This window comes from Ixodes scapularis, unplaced genomic scaffold, assembly GCF_016920785.2.
Source record: "Ixodes scapularis isolate PalLabHiFi unplaced genomic scaffold, ASM1692078v2 PGA_scaffold0__279_contigs__length_252992795, whole genome shotgun sequence".
NCBI lineage: Eukaryota > Metazoa > Arthropoda > Arachnida > Ixodida > Ixodidae > Ixodes > Ixodes scapularis.
Genome location: NW_024609835.1, coordinates 203,289,966 through 203,313,548, shown reverse-complemented (window position 1 = coordinate 203,313,548; position 23,583 = coordinate 203,289,966).

The following is a 23,583-nucleotide window of genomic DNA, read 5'->3' as shown; positions in this document are numbered from 1 at the left end:
GGGAATTAATACGACTCCAAATTGCTAATGCAGATAACGCCTGATTTGCCATGTCAAATAACACATCAACCTTTTCAGCTGAAAAAAAAGCAAACTAGTGTCGTCGGCATAGTTGATAAATGTTGCACCAGAGTAAATGTTCACAATATCATTAACGTAAATATTGAAAAGAGAAGGACCTAATATACTTCCTTGGGGAACACCAGTAAGGATACGCTTCGAACTTGACAAATATCCATAATGTAAACTAGTTGCATTCGATGCTCTAGATACGATTTCACTAACTGCAACGCATGCCCTCGAATTCCATATGTATCCAATTTTGCTAGTAAAATTTCATGATTTAGACAATCAAAAGCCTTTGTGAAATCTATGAATATACCAAGAACAGTTTTTTGTTCTTCAAGAATTTGCAAGATGAATTCTTTCTGGACGGGGAGGGCAGCCTCGGTAGATTTATGGTTTATAAAACCAAACTGCGAAGCAATTGTCAAGTTATGCTTAGTTAAAAAATTAGTTAGCCGTGTATGAAGTACCTTTTAAAAGGCTTTAGAAAAAACTGGCAAAATAGAAATTAGTCTGTAATTACCCATATCATTCACACTGCCCTTTTTGTGTAGTACTGACACTTTAGGCTATTTGCATTCATTTAGGAAAAACATCAGTAACCAAAGAAAGATTGAATATATGCGTTAGCACTGTGGCTAATAAATGAACAACATACTTAACAGGCCTTATTTGTAAACCATCCACGTCACAATCTCCGCTATTTTTAAAGTGTAAGATCACATTAATGACCTCGGTCTACAACCGGTTCTGAAAAAATCGAGCTGCTGTTTCTGTCATTATCAAAAACACAAGACTTTACAGTATCAATTCCGCTTCCAATATTCACAAAATTCTGGTTAAAAGCGTTCACCAAAGAACATCCGGTTAGTTCTACACCGTTACGCACTATTTTATAAATTAAAATAGATAAACGGTTTAGATTTAAAAGAGAGTTTAACTACTTCCACGTGACGTCCGTACGTCCCTCTGGTGCCTTGAACACCTTGAAATGGTAGCGTTCTTTAGCACGCTTTAATTCTTTCGTTAAGACGTTGCGGGACATTTTAAATATTTTGAGGTCTTTCTCGTCTCTCGATTTAGCAAATCGACTGTACAAAACATTTTTGGTATGAATTTTGGATAATAAATCTGGTGTTATCCAAGGTTTTCTTACGCGTTTGGTTGTTTTAATTGATTTGAAGGGGAAGTATATTTTGTATAGATCCACAAATAAATCTATGAAAGCGTTGTAAGCCCCATCGGCTGTATCCTCATTTATTACACTGGTCCAGTTTGAATTTGCAACAGCTATTTTAAAACTATCAAGTTTATCTATAGTTATTTTGTGAAGTAGTGTTCGTTGTTTTTTGTTAACCTTGTTTTCAATACTTTTAACCGAAATAAATATTGGAAGGTGGTCGCTCAGATCAGAACCGATGACACCAGCCTTTAAGCAATCGTTAGAGAAGTTTGTGATAATCAGGTCTATTAGTGTTTCAGTGTGGCAAGTAATCCTTGTGGGTCTAGTGATAACATTTTCGCAGCTATTTGTGCGAATTATCAAGTCTAATGTTCTTGTAATAGGGGTGTCCGTACACATATCTATATTGAAGTCCCCACCGCAAACAGCATTATACTTTTGCTGGTTAACGAATACCAAAAAAGATTTGAAAAATTTAAAAAAGGCTTCAATGTTACCATTTGGGGGTCGATATACAGCAGCAAAAACATTCTGCTTGCTAGGCAAACACAATATGTCGTAATCCTTTGTAATACAGCTGAAATCGCGTACCAACTCATAAAGAGAATCTTTCGTTAAAATGGCTTCACCGCCCCCACGTTTCACAGTATGATTCATATAGAATGATCGGTACATTGGCAATCTCAATACATCACTGTCATTCGTATACCATGTTTCTGTAAGCATTATGGTTTCAAAAGAAAAACCAAATTGATCGAAAAGCAACTCAAGATCGACAGCTTTGTTTTTCGCTGACTGAACATTTAAATGAAAACATGTCATGCATGAAATATAATCTTCACCAAGATAACGTTTCAGATTTTGCGGGAGTACGACGTCTTCACTCGTCGTGAAAAATGAATTGGCAAAGAACAAATCATGACCATGAGCGTGATCATTCTAAGAAAGACCACGCAACTCATTCTCAGTAGAGACAGGAAAAGCGCTGGTTATCTCTCCTTCCGAACAAACGTTTTTCCATTCCTGTGCCAGGCAAACTTGCATGCGTTATTTTTGGCCCATTGTCTCGTGGCCTAGAGAAAGTTCTTGTCGTGCTTTGTCAAGTTTTCCGTAAGATACGTCCTTCCGTCCTTGCCCTTTAGTTTTAGCCGATTCTCCAGCCACAAAACACGGGTGCTCTGACTCACAGATCGTGCGATAATTCCTGGTGCTTTGTCTGCTCTAGATGGGAGCCTGTGTAGCGAAACCAATTCGTTCGCACTCAGATATCTTAACGCGCACGTAGTGAGCGTGTTTAAGTCAACAGATGAATAGAAAATATTCCAAGTAGCAGACTTCCTCGGTCCAGCCTTGGGCTAAACTGGCGAGAGCTCGAGCCAACATGGCTCAAGACTAGCACAAGCTTGCGCCAAACTGGTCCAAATATGAGCCGGGGGAAGTCTGCTGCTAAGGATATTGTGTGTTTATGATCCTGAAGGGAGGCCTTAGGATTGCGTTTGAGACCAATAAAAGCGCAATCACACGACGATTCTAAGGATTTTCGTACGTCATCGCGTCGGCCGAATAGTTGCGTGGAATCGCCTCCATCAGCACTCACAAAAATAGTGTAATTTTGTGTTAATGGAGTTGATGGTGTAGCGTGGTAATCGTGTCACTGGCGAAGTTCTGCTCACCGGCTGTAATTCTTTGCACTGCGGTTCTACAGAAGTGCCGTGCCTTTTGTTCATTTTTTTCGTATTCGCCTGCAACAACTCTGCCAACAAGTTAAAAATAATCGGATTCTAAGTTGCCGCACTGTCAAAAAACAAACACACACACAAAAAACATTCTAACCGTGCAAAGAAACAAATGTGTATTCCATCCCCTTGACCTGCAGGAGCCAATTCATAGGCAAGCGTAAAATCAGATTTTGTCGGGAGGTTACAGTAATGTGCAATGAAGAGTGCAGACGACAATTGATCTAATCCCTCACTTTTTATGAAGAAAACAGCATGAAATTTTCGAACCTGAGATAACTATGTCGCCTGTCTTTTTTCAGGTCTTCCCTTTCCCTCCTTATTCCCCTCCTTAGTCCCTTCCCCTTCCGTCGTTTTTTTTTTTTTTTTGTATTGAACCGGCTGGTCGTTTTTGAAATTCCAAAAGACGTTTGTTTTAAAGAGCGCCGTCATCTTAAGAATTGCGGCGTCGTCGACATCGCCAAGTGGCATCGAGCTTGAAAACCCGGCTGGTGGTGCCACCACACCAATACGGATGGGCAACGGTGAGGTTATGGGGGTAACTTGGCTAAGCTTGGTTATGGTGCGTTAAAATAAGTTGGCTGAATTGCAGTTGAATTGAGCTGGCTGGCAGTTGAATCGAGCTGGCTGACCCATTAATGCCATCGTTCCCATTTGGAAAGAAAACCTGCAAGTGCAAAACAGCTCCCAGTTTTTTTTTACTTCTACTTCAAAGTTCTTGAAATCAATCTTGAGATGTCCTGAAAGGATAGATCATTCAGAAGATAACTTTTCGTTTCAGTATTATAGTTCTGTTTTCTTCTGAATCACGTTTTTTCTTGGACTTTTGCGCCTTCCTGCGTTTGCCTACGTCGGTCCAGGCGGTAATCGGCATCAAAGGCATGTTAAAAAACTAAAACTGCAGTTCGGTGTATTTGCAACGTAGCTCAGTGTGAATGAGCACATGGTGGCTTACTTTGGACAGCATAGCTGCACGGTGTTCATCAAAGGAAAGCCCATTCGTTTTGGGTATAAGCAGTGGGTCTTGTGCTCTTTATTGGGATACACTATTTATATTGACATCTACTGTGGAAAGCATGGTGAAGCATAACCACAAACTCTTTGGGCAGCCGTGTAGTACTTATTGCATTTAAATGTGTTTCTATGCCCACTGATCATTCTCCGTTCATAGACAACTTATTGACATCACACAGCCATCTGCTAGAGCTAAAACACTTGGGCTTCCGAGCGACAGGAACAGCAAGAAAATCAAGGCTAAGAAAGTGTCCCCTTGAAGACACCGAGCTAGTCAGCAAGAAAGATCGCCAAAAGTTGTACTCGCGCTGCAGTGGAGAAGGGCTTGTCGTTAAATCGAACGATAACAAGTCCGTGTGTGGCAACCAACTATGGCATAGGTCATCCTACGGTAAGCACGACCCGCTACGGTCGAACACAGCACAAGAGAGTTCAAGTACAACAGCCCAAACTCATCCGTCAATACAACAAGCACATGGGTAGCGTTGATTTGCTTGATAATTGTTATGTATCCCGGGCAAGGACTCAAGCTCGGCGTAGACAAGCATCTGGTTGGTTGGTTGGTTGGTTGGTTGGGGTTTTATGGCGCAAAAGCCTCTTAGGCTATGATGCGCCAGGTACATACACTATTGCAGATAGGGTTTCGAAGAGGATAGAACTTTAGTAGTTGATGATAGGTTAAAACTATGTGTATGACTTGTGAGTAGTTATGGGCATGAAGTTGGGTGTAAAATCATAGTCGGTGTAAAAGGCCGATAGCTTTCAAGAAGCTAAAAACGCTGTGATACGGAACTAATGGTTCGTTGCCAAGCAACATAGGGAGGTTTTATAGGAGTATGTTCTTTATATAGCTGAGAAAAATGTTTCCGTCGGTCTAGGTCATAAGCAGGGCATTCTAATAATATGTGTGCGACAGTTAAAGGATTATTGCAGTGCCCGCACTCTGAGGCTTCCTCCCTGCGCAGAAGGTGGCCATGGGTGAGGTGCGTATCAGTGTTGTACGGAACGACGTTCCAAGGAACGGCGTTCCTGGAACGCGTTCCTTTTCGGAGGAACGAAGGAACGCCGCCATTCCATTTTCCATCAGTGGAACTGGAACGGGAACGCGTTACTTTTTTACTGGAACGGTAGAAGAAACGGCGTTCCTTTTTTTTTCGTGCAGTGGAATAATTTCTAATTTATTTGAAAAAGGGAAATTCTAAAATGTAGAAAAACAATATCATTACGAAGAGCAGGGTCTCGTTAGCTTTTTCTTATCTTAAGGCACACTTGTGCAACCGCGTACTACCGTGAGAGACAAGACCTGTTTTTAAGCAAATTATGACTGCGAAGGACCTGCTCCGCATCAGCGGGTCTGGTTCTGCGCCGTCGTAAGAGGCTTAAAAACCGGTATTGTCTCGCTGAGTCGTACTCGGTTGCAAGTAGGTGAGTGACACTTTAAGGCCCGTTCACACACTTGCAACCGAGTCGGACCAACCGAGAGGAGACCGGTTTTTAAGCTTGTTGCGACGACTTAGGACCTGATGCGCTGCTGTGGAACTGGTCCTAAGACCTCGCAAGAGGCTTCAAAACCTGCGTGTCTCTCTTGGTCGTACTTGGTTGGAAGTGTATGAATGGCGCTTTAGGGTTTAGTTTGTGAGGTTTTCTCTTGGTAACAGTTGGGTGCAGGAAAGCTAATGGACATCGATACATTTTTTTTCAGTGGCTGAGACTGCAGTACAAAAAACCAACACTTTTAGTCGAAAGAAAAGACACAGAAAGAGGGACGTCTCAAACTCAGTTACTTTTTTTGACGAATCCTCATACACCAGAAATCTAACGCCGACTACAGCCATCACTGAATTTTCAGAAAGCGACCAACAGTGACAACAGAACAAGTGACCAGACATCAAACGCAACTTTGTATCCCGAACATTGGTCACTTAAAGTATACACACAAATTAACCTTTATTCATTGTACCGTTGTCCCCCACCTTAGAACAACGAATCTAACCTTCACAAAGGACTGGCAGGTTTCAAGACTGGCCTTCCAAAAACCCTACCCTCTTCTCCTCTTGCTGCTCTTGCAGACAGAAACATCGAGAAGCAAGTGTTGTTAAGTTCGAACGAGGAACTTTGTTAGATTGAAACATGTGAGATTGTTGTAAAACACGCGTGCAACAGTACATTTGGCTCATCTGAATTGCCCACCTTAAAGATAAATATGGCCCAAAGCTGACATTTTTAAACGTGAATATATCAACAAATGAAACCCTGCCTCCGCTTGTCTTCTTCTCCCGTCCTCCCATCACGGCATTCAAAATCGTATGTTGCCATTTTATGGGATAGATTAACAAACAACAAAAACAACTCTGTTTGTTCCAGTTGAATATAGTAATCATCAAAATACAAATGTAACGTATGTGTAACGGTACGTTCCATTTTTTAAAATGTAACCGGAACGAGTTCCTTTTCGGAAGTGGAACTTGTAACGGGAACGCGTTCCAAATATGAGAAGGAACGAGGAACGACCTTTCGTTCCTTTTTTTTAGGAACGCGTACAACACTGGTGCGTATGCCCTATCCTTAGCCGACACAGGACAAACTCATAAAAGCGTTCACGGTGTCTTGCACTCTCCCACTCACTAAGCAGTGGCTTTACAGTATGCAGCTTGTTATTTACTTCTTCATCACATTCTTGCTGCCACTTCTCTCTTACACGACGCCTTAAAAGTCTGTGATAGTCTTTATATGGAATCTCATGCAGTTCGACTTCTTTGTCACCAGCAGAACTGGCTGCAAGGTCTGCTTCCTCATTAACCGGTATACCAGCATGGCTAGGGACCCAGCAAAAGACTATTTTAATGTTCCTTTTGGAAGCATCGATGATTTTATTCTGCAACTCTATGATTATTGGGTGTTTAGAGGTATTTAGTGATGAGAGCACTCTCAATGAACTGAGTGAATCAGTATACACAACTGACTTCATGCTCTTCGTTTCTATAATATGATTAACTGCCAGGCGGATACCACATAGTTCAGCTGTTAATATAGTAGCTGTATATGCAATTCGTTGAACATAGCGAACAGAGGGGCCAACCATAGCACATCCAACGAACCTTTCTGTCTTGGTGCCATCTGTGTAATACGAGATGTGTCCAGCATATCTACTTTGGATTTCATAAAACTCCTGTTTGATGCATTCTGGTGGGGGTGTCTTTCTTTCTCCACTTAGTGAAAAGTCACACAAAATGAGGCTATATTCCCACGGAGCTATTGCTTGAGGTACGGGGGTCACGGGCATTGTAGTGCTCAGTGCAACCGAATTTGCTGCAGCTGCATTTCTTATACTAAAAGGCGGGATTACAGAGGGCTTGTTGTCAAAGGTGCGCTTATACCTTGTTTCTTCTACAGCCTCGCGTGCAGGATGCAGGGTGAATGAACGTATTCTAAGAGAATACATAAACCCCAAAGCAATCCTTCGCTTCTCCAGAGACCATTCATTTGTCTCTGCATAAAGGCTGGGGATAGGCGACGTGCGAGATGCACCTGTAGACAGTCGCCATGCCTGGTGATGAATGGAATCAAGCATTCGAAGAGCTGAGGATCTTGCCGATCCATATACACAGCTACCATAGTCGAGGCATGAGCGAACCACCGAACTGTAAATTCGGAGAAGGCAAAGACGATCAGAGCCCCATGAGGTATGAGAAAGGACTTTAAGAATGTTTAGTGCTTTCTGGCATTTTACCTTAAGATACTTAATATGAGAAAGAAAGGACAGTTTACTATCAAAAATAAGCCCTAGGAATTTCTGTTCCGGTTTTGTTGGAATTGGGGTGGAGTGCATGGTCACTCATGGATCTACTGTAGCTCCCCGTAAGAGAGAAAATCAAACAGAAACTGTTTTCTCTGGTGAAAACCTAAAGCCGTTTTGATCAGCCCACTTGAGCAGATTGTTTACTGCTAATTGGATCCTACGTTCACAGAAAGCAATGTTACAGGATTATACGGATATCTGAAGATCATCAACATAAAGTGAGTACTGTCCCAAGCAGCACATTACGACCGGCTCAAGCTTGAGCCAGACTGGGTAGCCGGGGAAGTTTCACTGGACCTAGATTGTTTTGCACCATGGCACTAGGCAGCCCATCCTGGTATGCCAGTCTGGCGACCACCGGCAGTTGCCTGTGTAGCCATGGACTGGCTCACCGCTGGAATTATGGCCTGGGCCAGGCGGGAAGCTCAGTGGTACCCCAAGCTTGGCTCTTTATTGTATATACAGCATGGGCCAGGTTAGTGGCCGGGTGGTTAGCCAAGCTTGGCTAGACAATAGAAATTCACCATGCAGTTAAACCAGTTTAACTGGTCATATTGACAACACACGTCGTAAATTAATAAAATTCAATTTATTTCCACAAAAATTACATACTGCAGGCTGCAAAAATAAACATAAAAACATATGTACAATGCAAAAAAGAAATTGGCATGATATTATTCATGTGTCCCAGGCGGTTGGCGAGATTCTCCATATCTTCTGGAGTTTCGGGGTTCCGGTGGTGGCTAACATGGTACCGCAAGGCATCTGAAAAAAGAATAAACATCAGTAATTCGAACCATGGCAGATTTATTTGCAGCCGTCTGTTCTAAAACGGTAAATAACTAATGCCACTAAAAAAAATATGCACTATCATAAACACTATGAGAGGGAATATGGAAGCGTGTGCCAATCGTACATGTGGTGCCAGTCTCGCGGCAATTAAGTAGAAACCTCATGTAAGAAATTTGACGAGCCACGAGACAAGCGACGACAATCCGCTTCACTGTCGTTCGGTTACTCGCGCGACGCGGCAAACCGCATGAAAGCGACGGGAGCAAGCGACCAAGGCGATGAGCAAGGATTTCTAGAAATCCAAAAACCGAGCGATGCGACAAGCGAGCGTGGGAAATCTCCGCCGCTCGTTGCCGACTCTCGTCGCTCGGTTAATCGCTTACATGCGGTTCAGCCTTTACGTTGCATAGCGGACGACAGACTAGGAAGGCAGGAAGGAGCAACAACAGCAGGATCCTCTACCGCAGTGGTTAACCACTGCGGTAGAGGATCTCTGAAGCTGAATGTATACACTGGCGGTTGTATTACTAGCATGGCTGTTCGAAATGGGGTTGCAAAAACGTTCGGATTCACTTGACCCTGATTATGAAAATGAATACAAATGGTCGAGCCTGCTTACCTGGCTCGCTGGCGCCGAGACAGAGACAGCTAGTGCCCGCGCTGCAATGAGCACGGAGCGAATTCCGAACACGCCGTTCTGGGATGCAGGCATTTCGCCCGCGAGTGAGTGGAACTCAGGCGAAGTCAGGCGGAGGACGTCATCAGCCACAGGAACCATCGGCAGAGGCAGCACTCAAGGCACCGGCAAACTATCTTATTCTAACACAGCAACTTGCAACCTCCCCAAGCAGAACAGCAGCGCGAACAAAGACCCAAGTTCGCGTTACTAACGCCAGATCCGGTTTTCTTTCTTTTATTTTTTTTGGTTTTCGGAACTTCGCCGGCCGCCGTCTCAAAACTGGCGCTTCCAGCGGACGCGAGAGCCGCGCTGATTGGCCCGCGCGCTCCCTGTCCTTGCACGTGAGCAGCTCTTCTCTTTCCCGCGCTGCGCGCGGGGAGACTGCATCATCCCCGGTCCTTGGGCACTGGCGCATTCCAGGCGCATGATTCATCTGGAGGGTGCGGGGTCTTTCCCGCGCTTTTCCAGGCACCCCGCCTCGGGCACTTGCGCTTGAAGCGGCTTCTCCGTGCAAGCCAGGGTAGATGAAGGCCGCGGTAAAAAGCGGGAAAATGATAAAGTTCGAGTGGAACCACTTTCGATAGTTTGATTTCCAATTTCTCCGGTACAATTCCACTACATCCAGTTTATTTCGGGTTTGACCTGCTCATATCCAAACTGTCTTCAAACTGTTTTCAAATAGTTTTTTTTTTCTTTTTCAATGGGGAAAGCGTGTTCTTTTTATGTCTCAAGCTAAAACAGACTTCTTGCACTCAAACGTCACTTTCTAGTGCGAGGGCTCTTGCCACAAAGCACCAAAAATATGTTAAGAGAACGCTCATACAAATTTAAAAAAAAAAATGGGAAAAGTTAAACGAACTATGGAGTAACAGTGGCTTTCAGTAGGCATTCTGGGTCCGATAAAATACGAGCTTGAGCCACGGAACGTTGCATAGCGGCAAATCCCTGACATTCCTTGGCTCACCCTATCTTCGATCTGGCAACATGCCCGAATATTGGCTGTTGCTTGTGTTGAGCGGACCAGGGAATTCCTGCGAACTACCATGGAACCCCAAAGCTTGGCAGAGGCATTGCTACCCTGGCCATCTCTGACCGAGGAAAATCAATAGACAGCCAGGGTACATCAAATACTGGCAGCGGCCTGTTTACACTGGCCATCAATGACCAAGGAAATTGATTGGTCAACCAGAGAAAGCGTTCCCTGGCAGTTCCGTGGCTTTCAGGAGCAAGGTAAGACTATGAAACGCCAGGCTGGCATACAGACATAAATGGCTGGGCAGTCGTGACCTAGCTATCACAACTGAGTGCCAACCCTGGCCCCAGCTAAACCAAGCAAGTGTGCTACCTGGGGTACGGATGATGGGATCGCCCGGGCTATCGAGTTTATTTTTATTATAAAAAGGATGACACTCAATACGCCTCCCTGGGGAACACCGTTTTCCTGGCAAAACTCTCGAGAGTAGGTAGTGCCTAATTTGACACGAAAGGTACGTATCGTCAAATAGCTCTTTACGAATGCTAGCATCCTGCCTCGAATGCCATATTTATACATATCTTGTAGGATGCCATGCCGCCAGGCAGTGTCGTAAGCCTTTTCTAAATCGAAAAAGACGGAGAGGCAGTACTGTTTATTTACGAAGGCCTCACGGATGGTAGACTCCAAGCGGACAAGATGGTCCAATGTAGATCGTAACGAACCGAAGCCACACTGATATTTATCAAAAATATTTTCTTTTTCTAAAAAGTACATAAGTCGCTTGTTAAGCATTCTCTCCAGAGTTTTCCTAAGACAGCTTGTTAGCGCTATTGGGCGGTAACTGGATGCACACGATGCGTTCTTTTCAGGCTTTAGTAAAGGAATGACGGTTGCCACTCTCCAAGAGGATGGATATGTACTTTCCTGCCAAATGCGATTAAACAAATACAAAATTATGTCGAGTGTGGAAGGGTGAAGGTGAGTAAGCATATGGTAGAGAATTCCATCTGGTCCAGCAGATGTAGGTTTAGTTTCATGACGCACCCGTTCCAGTTCATTCAGTGTGAGAGGTAAGTTGTATGCTTCTCGAGCTCCGCCGGATGTCCGCACGGATTGGAGTTCTGCTTGTCTCTTGTGTTTCAGAAAAGCAGATGAACAATTCTGAGAGCTAGAAACACGTTCAAAGTGTTTCCCAAGGAGATCTGCCTGTTCTTCTAGGCTCTCAGGGCACAGTCCGTTTTCGGAAAGAAGCGGTACTGAGTAAGCCCGGTAATGCCCATTGAATTTATGTACTCTATCCCATACTTCCTTGGTGGTGGCGGTGCTGTTAATAGAGGAAGCATAGCCTCGGAAACTTTGACGCTGTGAGACGCGGCGGATGTATATCGCATGAGCCTTCATCCGCTTGAAACTGATGAGATTAGTCACTGTCGGGTAACGTCTAAATATGCCCCATGCTCTGTTCTGCTTTTTTCTTGATTTTTCACAGTCGGCATTCCACCATGGTTTAGGGCGGCGGGGTAAGCGAGATGAAGTCATAGGGATAGCTAAAATTGCAGCATTGAGGATGCGGGCGCTAAGCAAATTGGTGAGTTCATCGATAGACAGTTTGTTAACCGATGTACAAGCGAGCTGGGTTCCTTGGCTAGAGACAGACCAGTTTGCTTCCTCAAACTTCCAACGGGGAGTTCGTGTAGGCACTGTAACAGGTGGATTTAGTCGGCTCAGAATGATAGGAAAGTGATCGCTCCCATAGGGGTTAGGATCGACAGCCCAGGAAAACAAAAGAAATAATGTCGGATCGCAAAGAGACAGATCAATAGATGTAAAAGAATGAGTTGGGGCACTGAAATACGTAGACTCTGCTATTTCAGTAAGCATATAGGTGTTGAGGAAAGAAAACGTTCTATCATCGAGCCACGTGTATCTCGTCTTCTACTACCCCAAAGAGGATTATGAGCGTTGAAGTCGCCGAGAATTAGGACAGGTTGGGGTAATTGGTCGTGAAGTGATTCAAGCTCTTCGGGGGATACAGGATAGGTTGGGGGAATGTAAAGTGAACAGACGGTTATTAAACGGTCCAACAGAACACGAACTGCCACGGCTTCCAGAGTGGTATTCAAAGGAACCTCAATACATGGGGTAGACGGCTGGACAACTATAGCTACTCCACCAGAACTGTGCGAGAAAAGAGGTCTGTCCTGGCGAAAAACCTGAAAGCGCCTTAGGATATTAGAGTGACTATTGTTTGAGTGTGTTTCCTGAAGACAAAATGCTATAGGGTGATGCGGGTCTAACAGAGAGTGCACGTCATCGTAGTTTCGAAGCAACCCTCGACAGTTCCACTGCAGTAATGCTGCCAATATGCATGAATTAGAAGAAGGACCATTCATCAAGACCTAAAAATCGATTTTGATGCTGGGTGCATTTTTCTTTTTAGATGTGTTCTTCGGCCTATCTCTGTTACCACAGGAAGTCGAAGGTAAGGACTCCGTGCTTGAGAATGGCCTGTCGTCCTTGGACTTGGGCCCGCTCTCGTCCATAGGCTCATCAAGGGCCGCCTCTGGCTGACCCCTAAGGGCCTGTGACCCCGACGGCTCACCAGGTTTTCGGACGCCTTCAGAGGGACGAGAAGGAGGTCCCCGACCTCGAGGCACCTGCGTTTTGGATGGCGCAGGGATTGAAGATTCCTGCGCTTGAATGGACCCCGAAGCGATAGGTTCTACTTTTCGCTTTGGGGTTGAAGTGGTGTGTGCCACTCAAGATGAGGTTGAGGGGGACTGAGGGGGGGGGGGGACGCAGGTCGTCCGTTGACGTCTGCGTTCCCGTTGACGCCGTCGACCGCGCCAGTCCCCTGTGTGCGGCCTCGGCATAAGAGCCTTGAGAAATAAAAGAATATCTTTTCCGTGCTTCTGAGTAAGAAATATTTTATTTGGCCTTTAGTGAGAGAATTTTCTTCTCTCTCTTCCACAGGGGACAGCTGCGAGAGTATGCTGGGTGTGTTCCTCGGCAGTAGACGCAAAGATGGGTATTGTTGCCACAGTTGTCGGAAGGGTGGTCAGTGCTTGCACATTTTGCACAAGTGGCTTTTCCTCTGCAGGTTAGTGACCCATGTCCAAAGCGCTGGCAGCGGAAGCAACGCCTTGGATTGGGGACGTAGGGGCGGACTTTGCAGTTCAGATACCCGGCTTTAACAGTGGAGGGGAGCGTTGTCGAGTTGAACGTTAGCACAATGTGTTTTGTGTCCCGTTGTTCACCGTCGCGACGGATAGTGATACGTCACTCAGCGACTACCTCTTGATCTTAAAGTCCCTCGAGTATCTCGTCGGTAGATATTCCAAGGAGATCATCTTCAGAGATGATACCCTGCGTGCTGTTCAATGAGCGATGTGGAGTCACTGACACTTTGTAATCTCTTACTTGGTTGAGTGCAAGAAGTGCTTTGCTTTGCTCAGCATTTGTGACTTCCACAAGCAGGTCGCCAGATGGAAGTTTTTTGGCTTTAAAGGATTTTCCTATCACAGTTTCTAGGGTCTTTGCGACCAAGAATGGGGAAAGCTTTGCAAGTGGTTGATCTTTGTTCTCCGAGTGCATTACTATAAATTTGGGAAAATTCATGACTGGCAAGGTAAGGCTTGTTGATGTTGTCTCTTCGGTCAGGACCCTTTTCGGGGCCCGGACAAGCGTCTGGATGTTACTTCAATGGCGCCTGGAATGCCCGTCTCATGGCCCCGAAAAGCGTGCACCAGTCCCGTGCTCTTGAAAGCGCGGGAGTCCGCTCATGCTATATCCTGGTTACCGGCCGGTACATTACACTTCCCCCTCAATTAGTTGCGACTCCTAATCTTTCCGGTGGTCTTCGCACACGGTTACTGGTGTGTTGGTGTGTTTCACTACACGCGGGGTCCGGCATCGGAGGCGTGCGTAATGTCTCTGGCTTCGGAGGTGTACGTGCGATCTCTGGCTTCGGAGGTGCGGATGACGGCTCGTCGGGCTCCAGGATCATGTCCCACACTGGAGCGGGTGTACTGCTCTTTCTGTACCGCGAGGTGCAATTCCTTGGACGAATATGATCCATGTGCCGTCTTTCCTTCCCCTCCTCGGTGTCGATCATCCACGACCGGGGACCTAGACGGCGTGTAAAGATGCCAGCTGGCCAAGTCCTTCCGCTGGGAAACTTCCTATCCACACGGCCTGACCAACCGAAAAGTCTTGCGTGTGTGTCGAAACTGAGGTTGTCAACGTATTTGGAGGATCATAACAAGGCCCCTTAAGTAGTCTCTTTAGCGGTGATGAGAACTCTCGACAAAGTAGCATCCACGCTGGCGTTTTGCCCGTTGCAGTGTGCAGCGTAGTATGCTGCTTGTATAAAAACCGTACCAGCGTACATTTCACCCCGTCTTTTTCTTTCTTCGCCAGAGCCTTCTTTAATTGCTGTACCATTCTTTCGCCTTGGCCGTTTGTTGCAGGATGATAAGGTGCGCTTGTTATCGCTGTGATGTCATTGGATTGGTAAAAGATTTTTACCTTTTGCGAGATAAAAGCGGTTCCGTTATCGAAATTATTTTACGTGGAATGCCGAACGTCACGAAATGCTCCATAATTCACAAATAACAGTTGATGACGTCATGTTTCCATCTGCACGAACTTCTAACCATTTAGAGTATGCATCTACCACGACGAGACTGACTTGTTCATCTACAGGCCCTGCAAAATCCAAATGGATGGTTCCCATTGTGCTGTAGGTCTGTTCCAAATGGGACTGGTGGCTTTTGGTGGTGCCTTCTGGTGTATCTGGCACTTTTCACATTGAGCTACATATAATTCGAGTACGCTGCCAAAGTTTATGGTGACGCTGAGGATCGAAAATAGAGCTCGAGTTCAAAGTCAACTCCGGAGCTGCTTGCTCAATCATGAGCGAAGCTACATATCGCTATCTCTGGCGGAAGAATGACCCTAAGCTAAACAAGGAGGGCTTGACCCTCCATACATGGTCAGGAGAGGGCCTACAAGTACTTGGGACGGCTTGTGTACACGTCCGACATACATCGAAGGATTACAACTTGCCTTTGGTCGTAACAAAGGCTCCGGATGCAGCCTTTCTGGACGGAACTGGTTTCGAGACCTAAAGATCCGGGTGAGTGGAATCCTTCACCTCGGCAACCATGTAAGCGTCGCAGAAGACTTGAAGGCACATGAGGATGCTTTTGATGCCAAGATCTCGGGTCGCAAAGGGCCGCTAGTATACCTGGACTTAAAAGAAGGCGCGACTCCCCACTTTCTCAAAGCACGACCCTTGCCGTCTGCACTGCGTACCGCGCTAGAGGCCGAGCTGCGGAGTCTCAAGAATCAAGGAATTTTTGAAGCGACGCAACAGTCCGAGTGGGCCACACCGGTGGTTGTAGTACGAAAGTGAGATGGCAACATCCGGCTATGTGGAGGTTACCGAAGCACGGTAAACAAGGAAGCAAAGCTCGCAGTGTATCCCATGTCAACGGTTCCAAAAATCCTGGGGAATTTGCAAGGAGGTTTGGTATTTTCGGCTCTAGACCTCGCTCAAGCGTGCCAAAAGCTACAACTGACAACAGAGACGGCTGACGTGTTGACCATCAACACTATAAAAGGCGTCTATCGAGTAAAGAGGATGCCATTTGGCATCGCAGCTGATCCAGCAATTTTCCAGCGACTCATGAAAACTGTTTTAGCAGAAACCCTGGGTATCGGAGTATATCTCGATGATGTGATTATCAGCGGGGCAAACAATGCCGAGCACATGACCATACTCCACTCAGTATTGACGAGACTTGTTGAGGCTAGTCTACCACTAAAAGATCTAACTGCCGCTTCGCAGTGGAACAAGTACAATACCTCGGACACACCATCGATGCTGCCGGGGTTCACCCGACTGAGGAAAATTTCAAAGCTATCCACGAGATGCCGGAGCCGACCTGTCGAACAACGCTACAGTCGTTTCTCGGACTTCTAGCCTTTTGCGACCGATTTTTGGCAAATCGTGCAACAATTGCAAAAGATCGCTACACACTGCTAGAGAAAAACAGACCTTGGGAATGGGAAGAAAATCAGCGACGAGCCTTTCTGCAGCTGAAACAGGCCATCGCAAAACCTACGGTCCTCGCGTACTACGACGAGGCCATCACCTTGCCTCCTCGAAAGATCCAGGACGAATAGCTCAGGGTGTTTTGATCGATTTTCGAGAGGAGAGGAATATTTTAGCAGTTTGTTCTCGGCATTTGAAGGCTGAATCTTGAGTGATAGAAGGTAGACAATTTCAACCGTTCACATGAACTGGGTTAATAGCATACCTCGCCTTGATAAGCGGGCTGGAATCAGTCTGTTTGTCTTGGACGAAGTTGTCGTGAGTATAAATGTGACGATTAATCCGATACAAGCCTTTGGCGATCACGCTCGCAATCGACTGACTTCATATATGAGGATCATTCGGGAACGTGTGAAGCTCAATAACATATCAGGTACACTCGCGCGGCACCTTAATGCGTTTATCGTACACTTTCTGCGACTGTTCTTATGCTTACTAAAATTACTTTTGCACCCGAGGACGATACAGTGATACCGAGACGGCCGCAGATATTTGGAATGAAAAACACGATAAATAAACACTCGGAAATAACTGACGGACGGTGCCCTTCTTTTCGCCGATACCCGTGGCTATTGCGTACTCTCAGTAAACGAGCAATAAAAAAAAAAAAAAAACATTTGGCAATGACCATTTTCTTTAGATTCCAATAGTGCATTATATGACTTATAAGGAATCGGCGCAGCAGTTATGAAAGAATTGGTGTGTCACGTGACATATATTTTCAAGCTTAGCGGAGAAACTGAATGGTATAAGTTTTTTTTATGGTGTAAGGTCACGTGAAGTAAAGTTCCCCCGCTAAATTTAGCTGGGAAACTGGATTGGTGTCTGAATAAAAAAAAACGTGAATATACTTGCTAAGCTTAGCGAGCATTTTAATTGGTGTATAGGTCAGTGACGTCACTTTTTTGTGGAATATAATGAGAAAACTGAATTGATGTTTTGACAACAAGACGCAAATTTTCACGCTAAATTTAGCGGGGAAACTGAGTGAACGTATTGGTTATATTCAGTCAATTTTCCCAAGGTGTAGAGGTCACGTGATGTCACTTTGCGTGACGTGACGCCAATTTACGCACCAAATTTTGCTGACAATGCACGGGCGGACGGGCAGATGTTTGGGAGTGGGAGTAGCGTTAAAAAGCATATCATGCTTTAAAACCAACGGTTTGAGGGAACGTGAATTGCGCGCTGATATCAGGTTATGCGAAAAAATGTTTGTATAATTGTTGCTACCCAAAGAATGTGATTATGTCCGTCCTGGTATTTCATTATTATCCTTTCTTCTATACTGACCCGCAACAACGCACTCTTCGTGTATCAGAAAAAACTGCGTCGCTGAAGTTTGGCTCTCTGGCACTTCTGGCAGAGAATTGTTCACTCAGGAACATCTGTATACACTTTTGACACGAAAAACCCCGATGTGGAAAGGCGTTGAATTCTCCAAATACCTGGGTGCGCTAGGGTAGGAAGCGAATGTGAAATCGGACGACGGAGATCTGAATCAAGTAATGGTCGTTTGATGCCTGTGGACACGTCGCATTTACGACTTCGCTGGATCCAGGAATTTGAATGACTTCAAACAAAAGGGCACCGCTTCCATTACGTAGGACTCGAAGGTCTTAACCAGCGTGCGATTCTGCGAGGCGGCGGAAATTGTTGAGGTTCAAGATATTTTTTTGTAATTCATAAACAGTTGCGCATGATAGATCATCAACCTCTTGGTTGTGGCTTCTTTCAATATGTTGAACGTATGTTGTGCATTTGGTTGTAAAAGTAATTTTTATTTACCTTGGTGAATACCCAGCTCATCCTGATCTCGAAGCAGATGCAAGTGGCTAAGATAGACACTCGAGGAAGTATCAACAAGGTTTTATGGCAAAATAGATCGCCGAGGGCTCTCGTCAAATTGCTCTGTACCTATGTTCGGTCGGTCGTAATTATGAGAAAACGAGAAGGGCTGCCAGTGCTGTCCAACTTATTGCGGCATGACCATCATCCATCGTACGTATTTGTCATGATGCGTCTGGGGACGTTTAGCAGAGATATTTGACTATCGTTGCATTGGAGTGATCGGATTTATTTTCTCAAAGATGCGGTATCTGACCTCATTCCAGATGATTTCTTCTCTATGTTTGTGTGTGTTACACCACATATCGGCAAGAAGTTTTATTGTTGTGGTGCATTAAGGAATAAATCGGCGGAAGAAATTGAACAGGCCCTGATTTTCTCGAAGCTGTTTGATTTTTAAGAGCTTGGGGATGTGTAGGATCGCATCTAATTTCTCTGGCGGTGGGTTCACTCCAATAACATTGTCACGAATGGTGAGGTGACGAAGCAAAGAATTACTGAGGAAACCGAAATTGTTTAATGGAGAGAACTTGTGACCAAAACCAAAAATGAAACAGAGGAGGAGAACAGAGCGTCGCCGGCGTCGGAGTCGGCGTAACAGCAAGGTCGCTTAACTCGTCGACCACAACTTTGTGCCCGAAGTTTGCGGAACGCGCTAATTGGACTCTCGCGACGCTGACGTCGCGCCGAGCGAGGTGTCAATCACATAAAGTTATTATAATGCACGCTAGATGTTCAACTGGCGCTAGTGTGCTGCTGCAAATTGAAGCAGAGAGCAACCAGTCCTGAATTGACTTTCGGTAATGCATTTCTATGGGAAAAAGCGAGTGCATTTTCTCCCTGAGCTCAATTATAAGAGCAAATATCACGAATAATTCGTACGTACTAGGCACATTAGAACATTTTTCAGTCACGCAGACGAAATAATTGGTCAGTTACGGCGTTTTTATATTAAATTTGTGGCAGAAAAAAAACGGAGCTAAAACCGCTTCGTACACCGTACACATGTGCATGTATTTATGTGCACTGTCGAGCACTCTTAGCGCGAACACGGCGTTGGCGCGTTCTAGCATGGGGGATATACGTGCCAAACGAACGGAGGACACCTGGAAAACCAAGAGAGACGGCAAGAACTACGCAGTAACACTGGATATGTAACTCCTTGTGCATGCTGACGATGACAATAAATTGAAAGTCACGTAACATAGTCCGATTTCTATTAAATAAGTATACTGCTTTATTCTCTCTGCTCATGATTATGTGCGAAGATGCTGGTCTTGGGTTCAAAGCATCACCCGCAAGCTCCAATTTTTTTTTTTTCAAATAGAGAGAAGCCGGAGAACAGATGCCCGATAAAAACTGCCTGGCATAGGAAATAATAAAAAGACACACCTTTCGTAGCCCTGGTACTTTATTATCTTTTTTTACATTCGAATGCTCTTTAACCGATCGCAAAGTTGCACGACAGAGCCACTTCATAGAGTGACAGGACGGGCATATTAGCAATATAAAGCGCCACGAAAATGCTAGCGAACCTTGAACACACTTTACATTCCTTTCGATCGTTACTTTGCTAAGAATCGTCGCTCGTTTTTACATACCTACTATAGCACAGAGGTTTCGGACTGAAATATAGCGAAGTTTAACATCGTTCAGTGGTAAAGAAAAATGCTGTAACTAAAACAATTACACTTTCAAAATATCAATAAAAGTACATACTATACAGTAGAACCGAAATAACAAAACTTATTCATGTTATTTTCCGGCGAAGAGACAAAATTCACGGGCATTTTCTTTTAGGAATGCACAGGAGCACCGCAAAAGTAGACTGGTTGCTGTCTGCTTCAATTAGCCTCCCCGAAATCGCATAGACACTAGCGCCAGTTGAGCCTCTAGCGTTCATTATAATAATTCTATGGTCAATCATTAGAACACTAATTTCTTTGAGAGCGGCAAAATGTAGCAAAGTTCATCGAGGCGAGCGTGCAGCGCGTGAGGGGCGCGAGGAGTCCAAAGATTGAACGGCTTCGCCGGTGACGTACGCCCGTTTGTCCCTACAACCCTACGTCAAGCTAAAATTAATGCTTTTTAGACTGTCCCTAGGCGACCTGTTGAGGCTCCGAATCCCTCCATAGTTTGTGAAAAAAAAAGTTATTATAAATACTTCGTTTGTCGACGTTGTCGCTGACGTCAAAGTGACGTTTCCGAACTTTGCGAGAGCCTTGGTTTGAGCTCGAAATCTTCGCTTCGGATTGAGGCGAAGTTAAACTGTGTCAACATGGCGGTGCCGCACGCTGCGGCCGAGCTTATCTCCCGCCACCGTCGGCGTCACTACTGAGACCATCAGAACGCTTTTAAACTCCCCGACGACGGCTTTCGGCGCAAGTACTGAGAGTACCGGCTATCGAACGCCATTGTACGTTGACTCTGCGACGAGCTTCGTTCGGCGCCCGGACTTCGAGGTGGCGGACAATCGCGTCTACGATGACCGTGGAGTAACAAGTTCTCTGTGCGCTTCGGTTCTTTAAAACCGGTAGCTTTCAAGGCATGGTGGCAAGTCACGAGCAACTGTCAGTCTCCCAAATGAGTGTGAGCCGGGCTGTCAGACTTTTGCGGCTGGCATCGTTTTTTTTTTCTGTAATACCCGAAGACGGAACTACTAAGCTTGTCCCAGACAACCACGAATATCTACAGGATTTCCACAGATTTTCCAAATATTAAATATCATAATAAAATATTTAGAGGACATTCATTATATATCAAGCAATTACCTTTAGTAGAATGTCAATTTGTAATATCTATTCAATGTTTCTACAAGATGTTTTTTTTTTGCGTTAAGTCAAGAAAATGTCCAGAAGATGTTGCATTACTTTTTAGTATTTATCTTTTTATATGATTGAACTCCGACTGTATACAAAAGGATAACTAGATCAATACTCCCTTACACCTTAAGTCCGAGCGTAGCCAAAGGTACGGGTGGCCGGGCCAACCAAACGCCGGCTCGGAGCGCAGCCATTGGCTGAACTCTGCGAGCAGCCAATGGCTGCGCTCCACGGTAAGGCGACCGCGCGATATTTTTGCTTCTTATCTAGCCCCACCCTTGTACCTGCTTCACAAGTGGTAACATTAATGCGCCGCTACTCTTCTCATGCACTCAAAGTCTCTGAAAAAGACTGATTTAGTGGTTTTCGATAACGCTGAGAAACTTTCTAATTAAAACCATGTCTATTTCAACTGATTAAAAAGTTAATTAACAATTTTTATTAATTAGCTGGTTAATTAGTATGTTTTTGGCAATTCCCGACGTCTGCCGTGGCTGGTAGTTTGTTCCCGAAGACAGTTTTTTTTTTTTTTAAACGCCCTACTTTTTAGGATTTTTGAGTCTTCGCAAATATGTATATAAAAGTAAGCCACCGTACTCGAAAAGGAACACCGCCGATTGTTTTCTGGGGGAGGGGGTTGCCGGTCTGCCTCAAAATTTGTTTATCACTGCAATAAACATGGCAAATCGAACATAATAAATTACGTGTCAGTGGAAAAAAAAAAAATTCGCAAAGTTATGCAATTTTGAAATTTCGTCTTTACTATATTTTCAAACTGAAATTATGGCAATCTTGGAAAAGCGACGTCACTGGCGGGGACAATCACGGCTTCGGCTGTAGATTTTGGCTTGCCTAGACCTTGCTCCCGAGAAATTAGAACGAGGTTCTTGGTGTAAAAGGGGTGCTGTGAAAGTTCGCAACAGCATTCGTTCAGTAGGATAAAATTAATGCTACACATACACGTACCTACCTTTCTGCCGGAAAGTTTTCCCACTGGCGACATCGCGCCATTGAAAAGGGCGGTCAATTTGAATGTTGTTTTTTATTTGTGGTTTTCGCAGTAGCTATTCCGAATTTATATATTCTAATGGACCTTTTTCCAATCCGGAGTGCCCCTTGACGGTTTCGCCGCCTACTACAAATGGAGGGCAACCGAACTCGCCTTCTCCCATAGGAACAGGTTAGTGTCGCAAGAAAACAGTGCCCCCCAAGAATGGCGAAAGGGCGGTCAAGGTCAAGTGGAAAGGGTGTGCGCGTGCGCAGACGCTTACTGGAAAAAGGTCCATTAGCCTTGCCCCTTGCTTCTTTAATCCGCTTTAAAGCGATTACAGAGCACCAATCATGCGGTGTAAAGTTTGGAAGCCTCTAAAGAAATACGAAATTTGAAATATGTCCGTCGTGCTCCAAAATAGGTTGAATATGATGCACAATATCTGTAAATGGCAATCTCAGGTTTGTATTTTGAGCCTGGTGGCTGTATTTTTTGTTATAAACAGCCCACTCTAGCAAGTGCTCGGAGAAAGCCCAGCTTAGAGCACCCGGGCAGACTTGGACGTAGTTTAACTACTTTAACTACTCTACTCAAACTACTGTAGTTTAACTACTTTTTCGAGTAACTTGGTAACTTTCAATTACAACTTCATTTGGGTAATTAGTAGTTTAATTTAACTACTTTTTTCAGGTAACTTCTACTCAAATTACTAACTATTTTCAAAATTATATAGTGCTAATTTTGTCCATCGCGAAAGTTTGAGCGCAGAAATGAGTAAGACACCGGCAGATAAAGTGGCATTCCCGAACAAAGGGGCCCCCTTGTTCGGGAAGGCGTCCTTGGGCCAAGGTGGCGACGAGCAGCCAAAATATAACACCGGCACGCACGAACGCAGGAAGAGATGCTTAACAAGCCTTGGTTGGGTATTGACCTAATCCGGTAATGCACGCAGGCGCCGCGTTTCCAGCTGCAACCCTGAAAGACGGGGACACTCCGAGAGTTGTTGTTTTCGTGTTGTCTGTCTTTAGTGAGTTCTGACTCAAGCGGTAGGTTCCACGGGAGGCGCCACTGGAATGACCTCGCAGCTGGGCGCCTGTTCCTATGGTCGCCTTGTCGTGAGCGCATACGCCTTTGCAAAGCCGGACTCCCCCGCGCACAAACCCTGGCACGGATAATCCGTTCATGGGAGCACGTTCCCGCTTCGATGCTTGTTCACGTAATCCTTCGCGTCCTTCCGACCATCCATGCCTGGGAGACCTCCTCTTTATTAAAAACGATTTACTTGTCAGGCCTGTCAGGCGCATCAGAATATTGTAGTCGCCGGCGAGGATTGCGAGTTACCCTTGGGAGATCATTTTGTTGGACCCGGCGTCAGCGGCGAAGTATACTACTTTTCATCTCCTGTTCAACCAAAACAATTTTTTTTCAGTAGCGCAGCTCTAGCACTACAACGGTGATGATGATTGGGGTTTAATGGCGCAAGAGCGACTACGGCCATATTGCGCCAAGAAAGTTAATTTAAGGAGCCTAGCATTTACATCTAACCTTACGTATCTATA